At 46.1% G+C, this 15640-nt stretch overlaps 1 protein-coding gene across 1 annotated transcript in view; it reads left to right on the forward strand.

The window, feature by feature from the left end:
• Nucleotides 1–15640, forward strand: part of LOC119100506 (uncharacterized) — a 69341-nt gene that overhangs the window by 17418 nt on the left and 36283 nt on the right. The gene's annotated exons all lie outside the window — the stretch shown is intronic.

Below are 15640 nucleotides of genomic sequence, written 5' to 3' on the forward strand. Positions count from 1 at the left end.
TCGGGTGGAGTTGGGTCTGATCTGGAGTGAGCAATGATGTAGCGGATGCGTGATGTAACCAATATAGTTGCATGTCTCACAAAGCGCGAGTGGAGATGAGGAGAGGCATGGTGGTTATATACAAAACTAGTCAACTAACAAAACAGCTGACGATAGATTTATCATTTTGAGGTCCTTTTTGTCTCATGAGCATGCACAGCAGCATTTATAATAATATATATTTCCGCTCTTGCGACCAAATTCTATGAAATTAAACTCGATCGATGGATTAAGTCATCGATCCACCTAAGCCGGAACAATACGCTTTTCGTAGAAACCGTGCGGTACCGAGTAGGAGACCGAAATAGCTGCATGTGGTATGAGCCGTAGTCGTTACGTATTTCATCGAAGGGAAATCCCTTCTTGAGTTGATGCGGGATGTTCAATGCAAATTCAAACAATCAGTGTGGTCAACAGCAGGTACCAGGCTGATACGACAGAAGGGCTCGGATGGGGGCCAGCGAAGTCCTGCACACTGTTGGGGTAGGTGGGTGGTCTGCGAGGCCCGCTGTGTCGATGGACCTCACGGACCAATGACATCACCGGGTCTGGTGACGTCACTGGTCACCAGCCGCACGAAGGTCGCACACCGGCCGCAGGGCCGTCTTCGGCGCCCTGTGGCTGTATTCCCTGGTGCAGGGGAAGCCCACCAGCACTCGCGGACAGTGCCTCCTCGCGGCGCTGTGGCTAGCACCGGCTGGCCACGCCGCCATCATCTCAGCAAGAACGGAGCAGTCCACGGGCTGCGGACGGCGCGCACGAGAGCGGCCGGTCGCGGCGGTGTGCCGTTGGCGGGCGCACGACAGACGGCCCTGTCTCTTCAGGCAGGCGCCCGCGCCAGAGGCCAGCCCTGTTCCGACTCTGACCTCACTCGGATCAATGCGCCTCGGCTGGAGGTACACGCTGGCTGACGTAGCTCGCAGCAGATGACCCGCCCTTGGAAGTGACCAGCTGGTGCCGACCGCGCTTGTCGAGCTTCCTCAAACTGGGGCTTCCATATGCGTACCGCCGTGGGGTCCAGAATTCAGCGGAGGTGCATTATCAGCGTGCATCAACTAGGTCAGCGTGTCTCGGGGTGGAAAACAGATGTTTGTCCTTCCAGCCGGCTGGTCGTGTGAGTCAGATGAACGGTCCTGCCGTTGCACGTATTGCGTCAGATCAGAAGGTGGATTGCATCGTGTACCAGACCAGGAGATGAACCGCGCCAGACCAGGACGTGAGCCGTGCCAGATCAGGATGTTAGTCGGACCAGGCCAAGAAGTCAGCTGTGCCAGACTAGGTTACCTGCGTTGTATCAGGAGGATAAACTGTCCAAGCTAATAATGTGTGATGGGTAAGATGAGGTGAGCTGTTTCCGTCTAGAAGTTAAGCTGTGTTAGATCAGGAGATAAAGCGTGTCAGGCTAAGATATTCCATAGTTCACCTAGACCTGTGTTAGATAACGAAGCCAGCTTTACAAGACAACCAGAGTTTTTTGCTTCGCCAGAGTCGTCAATTGTATCAGAACAGGAGGTTATCAGTGTCAAACCAGGCTGCTATCTGTTAGAAACTAGGACGTTGTCAACCAGGAGATCGTTTGCGTTCAACCAGGATATCAACCGTGCCAGACTAGAAAGTCAGTTGTATCAGACAATTTAGTGCAACCGAGCAAAAACGGTATCTCAATATTTTGAGACAGAGGCCAAAGGTTGTTAGCAATATGCGCCAAAATTCGATTACGTAGTGCTGTGGTGTTGGTGTGTGTGTGTGTGTGTGTGTGTGTGTGTGTGTGTGTGTGTGTGTGTGTGTGTGTGTGTGTGTGTGTGTGTGTGTGTGTGTGTGTGGTGTGTGTGTGCATGCGTGCGTGCGTGCGTGCGTGCGTGCGCGCGTGCGTGCGCGCGTGCGTGCGCGCGTGCGTGCATGCATGCATGCATGCATGCATGCGTGTTCGCGTGCTTGCGTTGCGTGCATGCATGCGCGCGTGTGCCAAAGAGAGGATATAGGTCATAACACGGATGTGTCGTAGCCTGTTGTGTGACAATGATTATATTTTAGAATTGCCAAAAACAGGTTAGAAGAGATAGGATGTCATCAGGCATTGTGTTTGTCAGAGTTTTGAGCTGGTCAGACAGCATATTTGATTCCATTCCATTAGACTGTTTATATGTCAGATGGCGCAAGAAAGAGGCAAGAGATCACCAAGCTGATGTCCCGCCGTCTGACTCTCTGGCCGATCAGCTTTGTCAGAGAATAGGGTCTTCCGTATCAAAACAGCAGCTCAGATGTGTGACATGACAGAGCGACCTCTGACAGACGCGATGTCGCTTGTCTCACATCGGCTGTGATAGGCAGGGAGATCAGCTGCAGCGGTGAAAAAAGCCTTTTTTGTCACCGACGAAATTTGGAGCCGTCTGAATTGTCACCTGGAGTCAAGTCTTTCAGAAACCGTTCCAAAATGACTCTCAATGCGATACAGCACAAAAAACAAACAAAATACAATGCAGTATAACAACCAAACATCTTGGTTTTGGGAGTTAATTTGCACTAACGTATTATTTGCTTGCCATGACACACTGAATGATGGTTGAGACTTAAGAAATAAGATTACCAGATAAAGGTATACTTGACGTAACCAGCCTGGAGGGGTGTAGTTTCTTTTCAGTCGTAGGTGAGGGATTGTGCCTCCTAACCAGGGATGCAGTTTCCTTTCTTTAGATTTTTAAAATCATATTTTATCTTTAGGTTTCATTAATCATAATTTTTAGGGTTCAGCCCTAGCACCAATTTTGAGAGGCTTTAATCTTGCTCCCAACTCTGAAAAGAAAGTGCAACAAAGATGGGGAGAAAACTGTATTAAGTGCATTTCAGAGGCAGGCTCAGTCTTTTTTGTTTTTGCTCCCCCCCCCCCCCCCCTGTAGCTGTACACTTACCGATAATATGGATCTGGAACCACCTGGAAACAAGATTGCTTTTGGCTTTGTGACGTCATCGTACCATCGGCTGGAAGCAGTGGTGAGCTTTGCTTTCTTCGCGTAATGATTGCCCCCGCAGAATTCGCACTCCCTAACATGATCCAAATTAATTAGTGCAAACCCCACGCAATATTGGTATCAACGAATGCCAACGGCATTTTTCAACGCTTCTTGGACCTCTTCTTAACTCAATATACCATATGATGATATTAAAAGCGGTTCATTTCACGCCCGTCCACCGATCATAACGCTTAGTGATGTGCGACGGATGGTGTGAGGGACCTACACTCGCGATGTTTGGCACCTCACCTCATATCTTCTGTTCCTCTCAGCAGAAAAAGCCCCGGGCAAATCCTTGACAAGTGTCGCTCCAACGTCCTTTGTTTACGTTTGGAGCTACGGTTCATGTGTCCACAAGAAACAAGCCTCCTAAATCACCTGTTTTTTTTTGTAAACTCTATTTCCAGGGACGCCCTCCATGAAAGATCATTGGAGAAGCCGAAGCTAAAAACCGAATGGCTAGCTTTTTTAAGTCATTCAGCTTTTCACGACATGAACACAACCAACAGCAGCCCACAGACTTGCACTGAACCCAATGCATTATCGCATGGCAACCATTTCAGCCCATCTGTCTCAAATGGTACGACGCTTTAAAACGACGCGTAGCAAACGGATCACGTTCGTCGCAAGATGCTGTGGCCAGTCACGATTTTTAGGGCGATATATAAGCCTAGTTATTTGATATAGTTATTTTATATAGTCAAGTATACGAAGCAAATCGCCGTTGAAAAATCTATGAAAAGCGCTGACCCGGATGGGCATTGTAAAAGCACTGTGTCATCAATGACCTTTGAGTCTAGACTGATATAGTATAGTTTGTACCATATTTCTGTCACCTTTCAAAAGCTACCCTGATAAAAGCTTCTAGTTTGGCAACATACTGTGGCTCAGCTTGGCTCATGCAGCGAAACGTCAATGTTTCGATATGTGCTCTACGCATGCTCACTCTTCAAGCGTTAGCGAGTACAGACTAATACTAAGCTTTGAGTTTCGTCTAACTGAGACGATCTGTTGTGTCACTGTCTTGTCTGTTGTGATTTGCTTCCATTTTCGCAATTTTGTCACTAATTGGCTCGCAAAACTGTCCGTTTTTGTTACCAATCATATCCCGTAAATCAGAAGCTTCTCTCACCCGTGATCAGCTACGACGGACCAGAAAGGGTGCTGTGTGAGACCGGAAGGTCAGCCGGGTCAGACCGGTACATCAGCTGCGTCAGACCGGTGGGTCAGCTTTGCCATGCCGGTAGGTCAGCTGTGTCAGACCAGAAGGTCAGCTGTGTCAGACTGGTACATCAGCTGTGCTTGACCGGTAGGTCATCTGTGTCAGACCAGAAGGTCAGCTGTATCAAACAGTTAGGTCAGCTGTGCCAGACCGGTAGGTCAGCTGTGTCAGACCGGTAGGTCGTCTGTGCCACACCGCCGAGCACTCCGCCCTCCGGGTGCCGCCGTTCCGTGCGCCTGCTCCATTACCCCCGGCGTACCTCCCGTCGGCGGGGCCGCGAGCCATTGAACGCCGGCCGTAACACCCGAGGGGTGCCCTGGTACGCTGAGTTAGTGAGACGCTGGGCGACGGGCCTTCAGATATTAATTACGGCAGCGGACCACAGCGCTTTGTTTGCCTCGCGGTGGTGCGGCGCCCCTGGCGGAACTTTATGGTGACGGGTTTCATATACTACGCTGTGAAACATGAAACGGCTGACAGGCGTGCGCGGTGAACGTGAAATAGGAGCAAAGACTGCCACGAGGCGGAAGGTGTTTGTAGAGGGCTTGGGGCTCGCTCCTTCATGGCACGGTCGGCCAAGGAAACCAGCTAAGGCATGCAGGCACCGATGTTGTGGCGGCACGAATTCCAGGATCTGGCGGACTCAGCTCCTTAAAAAGATTTCGCGTCCAGGAAAATGTGTTTGAGCACGAAATAGTAATGAAGCATGTCAAAAATGTCTTGTTAAAGCGCTGGAACATGCCACACGTTCCGAAGCTCTTGGTATTTTAAACTCATGTTAGACGCTATGGGGATGAAGGCGTCAATGCGCATGAGTGGGACAGTTCGTGTTTCTTAAGCGAAACACCTTAACGGTGCTGACGGTGCTTGGCAGTTCTCCTCTCTAATTCGCGAATAATCTCGGGTTTTTTTGGTTGTTAAATCCAGCTCCTGATTTCCGCAATAACTCAGAACGAGCTAGTCACGGAATTGAACTTTGACGCCTACAGTTCAAGTGAATATCCGAGGATAACTTTCACATGAACCGCCATAATCGCAGTAACTCGACCATGAATGGTCCATTTGCCCCTGATGTCACGTATTCGAGACACCGTCAGGCCAAAAGACAATGCAGATCAGCTTCGGTGCGGGCATATATTTAGCAGTCAGGTTCTGGCATCAGCACTTGACACCAGCTGGGTCAGACACGAGGGCGTAAGTCCACCAGACCCGGCATTCAGTCCGGCACCACCTGGGACATTGCGCCACCCGCGACCGCCTGGGGTTAACATAATGCTCCCGGTATCTCAGGATCCAATCGAAGGATCCGCTCAATCAAACCGTAATCGTAGGGATGGGCGTGTTTGCGATTGATGGCTGTGCTCAACCTCACCAATGCATCGTTGAGTAGACACTGGCCAGTTGAGCGGTGCTATTACTACTATGCAAATCATTATCATGTTATGTTATTATAGATAATATATATTGTTACATTGTGCAATTACTACTTTAAAGATCGCCATAATATCAGGCTATGTGACACCTCTAGTAATGTTTATATGCCTTGGTTACCAACACTCACAGAAAAACGTAGTCTGCCGATTTTGAAACATACCATGATATTTATAAAGATCAGGAATAAATGCCCTGTTGTACCAATGTCAGGCTGCCTCGTCACACATAATAAACCAATCGTTTTAATTCCCGCGGCATAATGAGAGGTTTTTGGTTTGCAAATATGTGAAGAATGGTGAAAAATGTAACACAAACTATGCTGACGAAGCATTTTGGTTCCACCGTTATAGTTGCACCACCGCACTACCGGTTGCACTACTACACTACCAGGACGCTCGATAGTTACCGCTTTGGGCCCTCTTATTCTATATGTGTTAACTGAAATGCTCAACCTATCATCACCTCGCGATCGGTGAAGCCATCTGTCCCACCGCTGGTTTAACTTCGCCTTTATATCACTTGTTTTTGTTTTTCTAAGCCGTCGCTCATGAACGGGCGGCCAGAACATCCTTTCTCTTCAACCTTAAGAAAGAGAAAAACAGGTTTACAAAAGCCAGTCGCGGCAGGCGCACCTAAGAAGTGGAAACAGACTTAGCGTACGAAGACTTAGCGTGGAACAGCGTAAGAAAAAGATTAGTGTCATTGTAATTAGTTCATAGAATCAGAGAGGACTGAAAGTTGTCATAGCTCATTTTGGAAAAAGGCTGTCCGCTAATTGCCAATTCAAAGACACATTAACTCACATATTCATTCCAAATCAGCAAAGGACAGTTTCACAGATCGGAGAGGTCTGTGTTGGTCAGTTACGCAAGCGGTGTCCCTGCGCTCGACCTCCGTGGAGTATATTCAGTGCGGCTTTACTTGTCCCTTAATGACACTTGGGGCAATAAAGATTGGACGAGATACGCATGATATGACGTGATCAATCGTGTCTTCATTTGCTTTTGGTTCGCACTTGTTTCGATGCGTTGGGCTCATTTCATGCATGCTTGATGTGTATCTTATAATCTGATATAATCTTATCTCATAATATGATATAATCTAATATCATCTGACTTGCCACCTGCAACTTGCCTGATTTTAGTACGGTGCTGAATATTGAATGGGCAACGGCACGCTGATCTGTTAATTTAGTCATATTCGCTTCATACAGGACAATGTAATGTGTATTTGTATATGTACAAACACACACATGTCATATATATATATGTATATATATATGTACATAGGTTTATATAGGTTAGGCTTGTTGAAGCAGACATGCCGGATTGCGCCAACAAACTTGGGGCAAATGGTCAAAGGTATGGTACAAAATAGCCAAATTACACATCTTGTGGCTTCATAATTTTTCTCATGAAATTCACTGAAAATCAGACAAAAAACTACCAAATCTGGTTACAAATCATGTGTTGAAAGCAGGTAACATTGGCCATTAGGCGTCCTACAGGAAAAAATGCTGATCTTTTAAGGACAGGCATCTTGCTGTTCCCCCAAACAGCAAGTCAGTATCTTTCGCATGATTTGCTGACATACAGGGTCATCCAACCCACCCACAAAATATGAATATCAGTTGTACCCACCAACCTACAAGATTAAAATTTGAAAGAAGAAAGAGGAGCTCTGGATGGAAAAACAGTTCTTGAGGGTGTAATTTTGTCAGCACACACTTCTGTGCTGGCTGAGCCAGGCCTGTCCCAAAGCTATGTACGGCAGGATGATGTAACGTGGTGAGGTAATGAAGCTGAAATGGCTTGTATATACACATGTATATATATATATATATATATATATATATATATATATATATATATATGTGTGTGTGTGTGTGTGTGTGTGTGTGTGTCATTTTGAGCTACACCATGAACTAAAAAAATGTCTATTAAGGGGTTGAACAAGGGAAAAATGGGGGGCTAAAAATAATTACTTTCATTCAAATTGTCTCCTTTAGTCCCTATAAATTCTTTCACTAGGGTGCATATCAAACATGCTTGATCGGATAGAAAATTAATCCAATTATGTATGAAATGTGTACAAGTATGCAGCTGGAAAATTTTGCAGAGAAATCGCTCAACATTTTAAGCCATAGATGGTGTCTTAACAGATAATCGGAAAAGAAAGCAAAATGAAATTGTACCACTCGTATGAGACTAAGAAAAACAAAAGTAGTTAAATAAATGCAAAGACTTAAGTTTTTTGTCGCATTTTTTAATCAACCACTTTGACCCAAAAATGTGAAAATGAGCGCTCACATGGTGATATCCAGCTTTTACATTTCACCTGGAAGACATTTCTTGAATTTTCGCCGCTACATTTCGGGAGTGGTACAATTTAGTTGTCAATTTTTTAGGAGATAAAAGAGATTGTGTACCAGTGGAGTAAAACTGTATACTAGGCCTTGCTGGTGTGTGTACCAGTCTTTGCTTTGCTGGAAAGGTGCTTGCGTGGTGTGACCCCAACAATTGGGGATGTGTAGGAACCTTGCAATTGGCACACAGGTGCAGATTGTGATGCGTTTTATAGACAAACCATTCTTGATGCATGCAAGTGGCCGAAGCGGCTGCGGCCCTTGTGCTTGAAGGCACCTGGAGTCCCTCCGCTGTGCATGCATAGGCTTTATTCATATGTACGTGAGGCAGAATATAGCAATAGGTGTTCAGGTTCTGTGGAGCCTTGTTTATGCTTGGCGGTTTGAAGTAAGTTTGGTTTGGATGACATCTTAAAACTTCTGAAAGGGAAATGTGGGTTTGGTATGTGTAGTTAGGAAATACCAGGTAGGCGTAAAAAAATCCACGTAAATCATGGGGAAGAGGAGTGAAAAGTTTCTCCTGATAGGATGTGGCATTACACCCAAAGTTGGTAATTCTAGGACACTGGCCAATCAAGTGTGTACTTAAAACTCATCGTTTTAGGCTGTGCTCATGACTACAAGAGGACACTTGTAACCATGAGCACGGATAAATCGCTGAATTATTTCCAACATAGCTATGTATTGCTTAACATCTACCAAGTAGTCCAACCTGGTATTTGAAAGTTTGTGTTATTAGCATTATAACTTCCAACTCATGCTTTCAGCTAATCTCTGGTCTGCATGTACTTCTCCACAAAAACCTGTGTCTGGGCTGCGGGCTGATATTTTTTGGATGTTGCGTCTCTAGTACGAACCATCGCCCGTAAAGGCCGCTGTGCCATCGAACAGCCTGCGCGGTCCACTGCTCCGCCGAACACCATGCCTGCGCGGTCCACTGCGCCGCCGAACACCGCGCCTACGCGGTCCACCGCGTAGGATCGAGGCCAATCGCCGAGGTTCGGACCAGAAAGTCAGTCACCGTCAAAGAAAGTCGGAGCCGTGGCCCCGGCCGAGTTCGTTACTACGTGACTTTCTGCTGCAGCTGCCGCGCGACACCTCAGATCTGCCATCGGGCTCGGCGCTGTCCCGGTGGCATCGACAGGAGACAGGGTGCCGATGGTGTGGAATTTTGTGTGGCCGCGCTGAACTCGGGCACCAGCGGTACCCAATGCCGTTTTGAAACTTTTGACAGGCGGAGGAAGCGTAAGTGCACTGGGAAGAGCTCCACGGCTGTAACCTTATGACCTCATGTGGTGTGATTTTGTTCACTAGGTGCTATTTGCTCGCTATCTGCTGGTGTTGGCCTTGCGTTTGCTGCTGCAGATAGCATGTAGTTCCCAGTCGAGGTCCTGCCAAAAGTGTTATCAGCACTATTTGCTGCGCCACATGTTGGAAACAACGACCAAGCATCTTTTTGTTTTAAAGAAAGAGTACCGTTTGAACTTTTTTAATGGAGCACCATAGTAGTATGAAAATGAGCCGTTCGCGTTTGAGATGTGTTGGCAATAACCAGCTCATGACTTCTGCCAATTTCGACTAGCAGCCTCAATTTAGAATTTGCGTACAACCGTAGCTGATCGGCTTTAAAGCCGGCCTCGCTATTTCTGTTCACATTTTATGCCCTAATGCAAAATCAGCACCGACACTTTGCAGGCCTTAGGCTGGTACCCGTCGCTGAATCTGCTGATTAATTATTCATGCCGGTCGATCCAGGTGATTGATTCAAAGGCTCGGCCGTGACACCCAGGCAATGATGGCGCCGCCAGCTATGAATCACGGGGCCATTTAGCAACGCTATCTTGCGTTCGAATAGATGGGTTCCTAAAACCGCTTCATTCAGTTTAATTGGTGCACCGATTAAGCTTGAACAAACAATTCCGGGACGAATAAATGATGTTACTAGCTGCTTTAGGCTGTAGAGTATGCAATCTCAGTGCTTTCTAAAGGCTGGAAAAACTGAAATAATTGCGAAACAAAGGTCAGTTCACACGCAGAGTATTGCTAATATGGAATATTTATCACTCAGTGTCAAGCTATGCCGGTGCATCACGAAACTAATATCACACTCCTGGACTGTGGAGAGTTACAACGAAGGCTTCTAAATATATGCTTATCAGGCTCGTGAAATAAATTAACGAAGCTGTTTGTGAGTTTGATACTTCATCGTGTTCCACTACATTCTGCCTGCATCAGCTTTCCAGTGGAAGACGTTCTCTTTACAGAACGAGGTCTTTGCCACAGTTCAGATGTTTCTTCTCTTCCACAGATGCATGCTTTAAGATTGCAGAATTACGTTATATCTAAATATACCTTAGTTTATATACCATATATATATATATATATATATATATATATATATATATATATATATATATATATATATATATATATATATATATATATATATGTTTATACCAAACATACCACAGTTTAAAGAGCATTAAAGAGCTAAAAAAGAGCGTAGTTTATTTGCATGATCTATCCAGTTGCAAAACTGCTTGAAGCGGCAAAGCAGGAACATCATAGGTTCACAAATATTTGATAGCCCAAGGAAACGCACAGAAACCCTCCCCGCATGCGTGGAGGCAGAGCTGTCGTCGAACGCGTTGCACTAAACCTAATCACCGCATTTCTCGCTTCACCGAATAGGGTCCCCCTGCCGGAGCGGGGGCCGTACCATTGCCGGCGGCGGCGGCGGCGTCCCGCTGGGGGCGCACGTGACCGGAAGTGTCGCCCGCGACGCTCTTGATCCGGTCTGCTGTGAATTGTCCCAATCGCGTCACACGCTCAGTCGGCGGGGGGCGGCCGAGCCGGCGCGGGCTCGTTACTGTGCGCTAATGTAGCGCGAAACGTCACACTTATCGCAGTGGGACGGCGCGGCTGTCATCGCCGCGACTGGAGAGGCTGCTGGGGCGACCCGGAAGGGCCAGCTGACGCCTATGCTGTCGACGAATATGTGTGGGAAAATCCATAAGTGCCGTAATGAGATCTCTACCTAAAATACTGGAACCGGTCAGGATGTCTTTACTTAATTTTAATGTTCAAATATCGACAAAAAGTGTACTCGATTATACATTTGAACTGGACTTACATATTATATCAATAGATTTTAGGACAACATTCTCCGCAAGCTATTTTTTCTTGCCTAACCAAATGATTGAAAAGTTCATGAAGCTGTAAGTCACTCTCTGTTCTGTGTGTAGAAATATGTAATATGTCTGGATAGGTTTGAAACGACTTCTCCTTCATTCCTGAACCACTGAAGCGCATAGGATCATACTTTGACAATGCCTGTCCAAATGTCGAAAACGAATTTATGAGGGCTTTTTCAATGCACGAAGTAAACAACACCTTGAGACCCGCCAAACACCTCTCAAGAGCCGATTCGAGCTTGAGTCCACTAATGAACTGAATGCTGACAGGCAATAAATACCTTTTTCACGTTGAAAACGATGCCACCAGACAAAAACCATTACATGTGTATATCACGAGCCCAAATACGCCGGCCGTTGCTTGAATGCAGCAAGGCGTTTCCCAAATGCATGAAAACTATCAGTCGCAGGGTTCTGCATCAGATAGGCTCCTGTAACCTGCTTCGATTGATGCAAACGCGTCACCAACTGTGACGAGCGAGACGAATTATAATTGACAACCGTTACTAGCGAGATCATCACCGTGAAACTCATATCATTTATGTAAAAGCATGACTGGATGCAGCATGTAGTATAGCACCAACTACGGCGAGCTGTACTATAATACTGTACTGTATTCTGTAAGTATATGCCCACCGCGTACGAGAGGAATGGGTGGATCATCCGTGAGGAAGCACGTGCTAACGCAAAATGTTTTTGATCGGACAGCAAGCTATATTTGATCCTTGGCTACAACACTGCTGCGTCGACAGACGGCTGAAAAGCAACAGTGCATGTCTGACAGAACCAGTTCATGAAAGGGGCTCATGTAGTTTTACAAGGTCACTTGTCCTGGCGAAGACTGTAGGTTCTGCGATAGCCCGAACTAGTTAGGCGTAACGAAGGCTACACTTTCGCGACTGGCGATGCATTTTACTATAGAAATCCAGACTGCGAAAGCTTGGAGAACGCTTCAAAGTTATGACAAGTCCTGATCTAACGGACCACATTACTGTAATGCAATTGGCACACGACAAAAAAAGTGAATGGTGTTTGAAGTTTGAATAATGCATGAGGCGACACCAATGCTAGAAAGGCTAGGACATCGCATTTTGAACATTGTATTGTACATTGGACATTGCCACTGTGCTGCACAGCTATTTAAATATTATTAAGACAGGAAAATGGCCTTTCACTGTGCATATATGGACAGCATTTGTTTTGTCCTGGTGGTTATATATTTGCTGAATACACGTGAGAACGCGTAATGCTTTAAAATTCGGAGTCGGTGTCTTCGCGCATGATACATGCGCAATTCAACTAATTGCTTCCCACTATGGACGACGATGAAACAGCTCATCTCGTCCTTTGATGGAGCGGATGCATGGACAAGATGAGTGATATCCTAACAGTCCCACTGAGCCTGAGTCCGTAATCAGGGATCCCACAGATAAGCTCAGTCAGTGTGAACGAGACGATACATGTGGCGAATTCTCTGGTTAGTGGGGTGCAGTTCGAGCAGATAGCTCGCGAATATTCTCCTGGCTGCATGTTTGGAAACGTAAAACCGTATGAAAGGGAGAACACTCTTCGACTTGTCATATATGTCCCCAGCGTTTAAGTTAGCTAACAGTTTCAGCGGTCTTCTTTCACATTTCTGCCCTCATGTTCCTAGATTGGGGAACTCTTGGAGCTGCACAGGGATGTCACATTTGAGGCATTTCGGCGTCACGGAATTTCTAAAGTATTTTTACCAACGTACGCTTATAAAAGAGAGTTTACGTAATAGCAAATTGTACAGCGTACCAGCACCAGCATTCTCCACCTCTCCACCTTGACTGTCCATTCTTGAGAAGGCTTCCGCGACACTGAATCCCCCAAGTGGCCGCGGCCGTCGGCGGGACGGCGACCCCATCGCCAGGTAATAGAGGCAGCTACGGGATCACCCTTGGGACCCAGTTTGCAAAATTGTGTTATGAATTGCTTTAAAAGCAAATGCTCCCTGGTGCTCGTCTGTGGCCAAACCTATGGTGTCGGTATATCAGTGACGTGCTTGACGTGTTGAACGTGACGTCTTTAACATGACACTACAGTTAGAAGTAAATCTTCTACAGAGCCCAGATGAGCACCATAAAACCACCGATGAATTTATGCGTAGCCTCATATCCCAGCACGTTGTATGCGCTGATCACATCCAACAACGGGAATCTGTCATTTACTTCAGAAGTCCAACAGTCCGTGACCTCGTCATAAAAACAGCCTTTTAAGAAAGCCGACCACAGACAGATACGTAGTCTACCACTTTAAGTCTCCACATGAGGAATGCGGGCCTCGTTTCTGCTGCATAGGTCTCACTACCAGCACATTATCACGTGTTCTAACGACTGCAACTGAGGGAAGGTGTCTTTCGTAACCATACGCATCGCATCGCATCGCATCGCATCGCATACGAACAGCATCGCACCACCATCACGATGGAACACCTTACTGTAAAGTCTGCCATTTTGAAGACGTTCAACAGCGCCAGAACGTGCAACGACGCTACCCGCCGTGCATCAGATGACACATCGCCGAATACACCGAGTCCTCGGAAACACAGAACTGACACCGAACTACACCTGACACTAATGACTTACCAGACGATTCATTTCCTGCACTGATGATACCTCCAGCGAGTAGACGGGTTAGGAACATTGTGTTACTTACATGCTCATCACCTTCAGTAGGGCTTGAGCTTAGCCGTGCGGACAATGCGTATGACAAATTGGACCAAGTCGTGATGCTACCTGGACGTAACTTCCGCAGATTCTGAACCTTACCTGCATGAGTCTGTTGAACGGTCATGAATGTTAGCCATGGAATGTTGAACTCCGAGATTCTGCGAAAGGTCTCTGCAAGAGCAAAACGCAGCTAGCACGAAATAACGGCAAGTGGATGAGCAGTGAGTAGAATGGGTGGGCGGGGGAGGTGACGAGACCGCCTTGGCATGCGAAGCACGATATAAGTCCAAGCGAATTGTATGTAATGATGCATGCAGAGCATTGAACGGGAAGACGAATGATAAATTCACCGAGATGATCATCCTTTTTAGATTGAAAGGATCAAACATTTATTGGTAGCAAATGTCAGTAACAAATTATTATCAATATTACTACAAGTATTAGTCTTAGTGTCACCATCAAACACTTTCCCTGGGCGGAACAGGAATATATAGAATAGCAATTGCTCTGGATAGCGTCACTGCAGCATTGTCAAGACATGAAAATGAGATAAATTTTTATTATTTTCGAGTCCAAATTACGCTGTCAACGCTTTGCAACAGCACTACGGTTCTTCGCTACCGTCGCAACTGCCGTCGTCACGACAACCACCGTACACACATCTGGTGCGAATAATAAAACATTTGTGATTGGCCCAACGAGCAGCGACCCGTTACCGAGAAGCGTATTGGTTGAAGTTTGAACCAGTGCATTACATGGATCATGTGGTTCTCCCACCCCGAAAGCCAAAGTGCACCTCGAAAAGAGCCACCGTGGTGAACGTCATAGAAGAGAAATAAAGCCATAGTATAACGTTGCGGTAAATTCGCGAGATGATAGCTTCGTGTTTGCATATCCTTTTTCAGTGCGGTGTTCCAAGCTTTTGAAGCATTTATTACACAAACAGTTGGACACCTTGGTGTGTTACAAACAATACAAGACGCTCATACTGGAAAAAGTTAGGCAAATAAAATGTATTACTTTCAAAGTGGTGAGCATGGAGCCTCATGCAATGAGCAGTGAGGTTTCCCTCGCAGGGTTGGCTAACTCAAATCGAAATTTTGAGCTATTCAGAAAAAACTTCGAGTAATCTGGCATTTCTGATCAAATCGTGCGCATCTCACGTAGCGATAAGTAAAAAATGCAAAAGGTGGGTTACTCGCTTCAAACTTTCTAGGTAGGCATTCTTCAACTCGAATGAGTATCACAATGCAACAGTCGTGTCATGCGCGATATTCGGTTAAATACATGTACCATGAACTAGATTATATTCCAATGAAAACCTTAACTTGATCTTTATGTATCTGCAAATCATTTTCTGCTGGTAGACAATCAACCGCACGGTTTTTTTCAGTCTGCAAACCGTCACTGCTTTTATTTTAATATGCTAACGATCTCATACTTAGGCATTGATGCAGCATGAGGTGCTCAAAAGGCTTAGACATGCTTGAAGTTTCTTATTTTTCCATTCGCATGTATCTGTTATGCTCATCTCGACATGATAGGCGGATTAGGCGAGTAACAGAAAAAGAGAGAGAGAGAGAGAGAGAGAGAGAGAGAGAGAGAGAGAGAGAGAGAGAGAGAGAGAGAGAGAGAGAGAGAGAGAGAGAGGAGAGAGAGAGGAGAAGAGAGAGGAG

This window comes from Pollicipes pollicipes, unplaced genomic scaffold (assembly GCF_011947565.3).
Source record: "Pollicipes pollicipes isolate AB1234 unplaced genomic scaffold, Ppol_2.1 Scaffold_2555;HRSCAF=2994_pilon_pilon_pilon, whole genome shotgun sequence".
Taxonomy (NCBI): domain Eukaryota; kingdom Metazoa; phylum Arthropoda; class Thecostraca; order Pollicipedomorpha; family Pollicipedidae; genus Pollicipes; species Pollicipes pollicipes.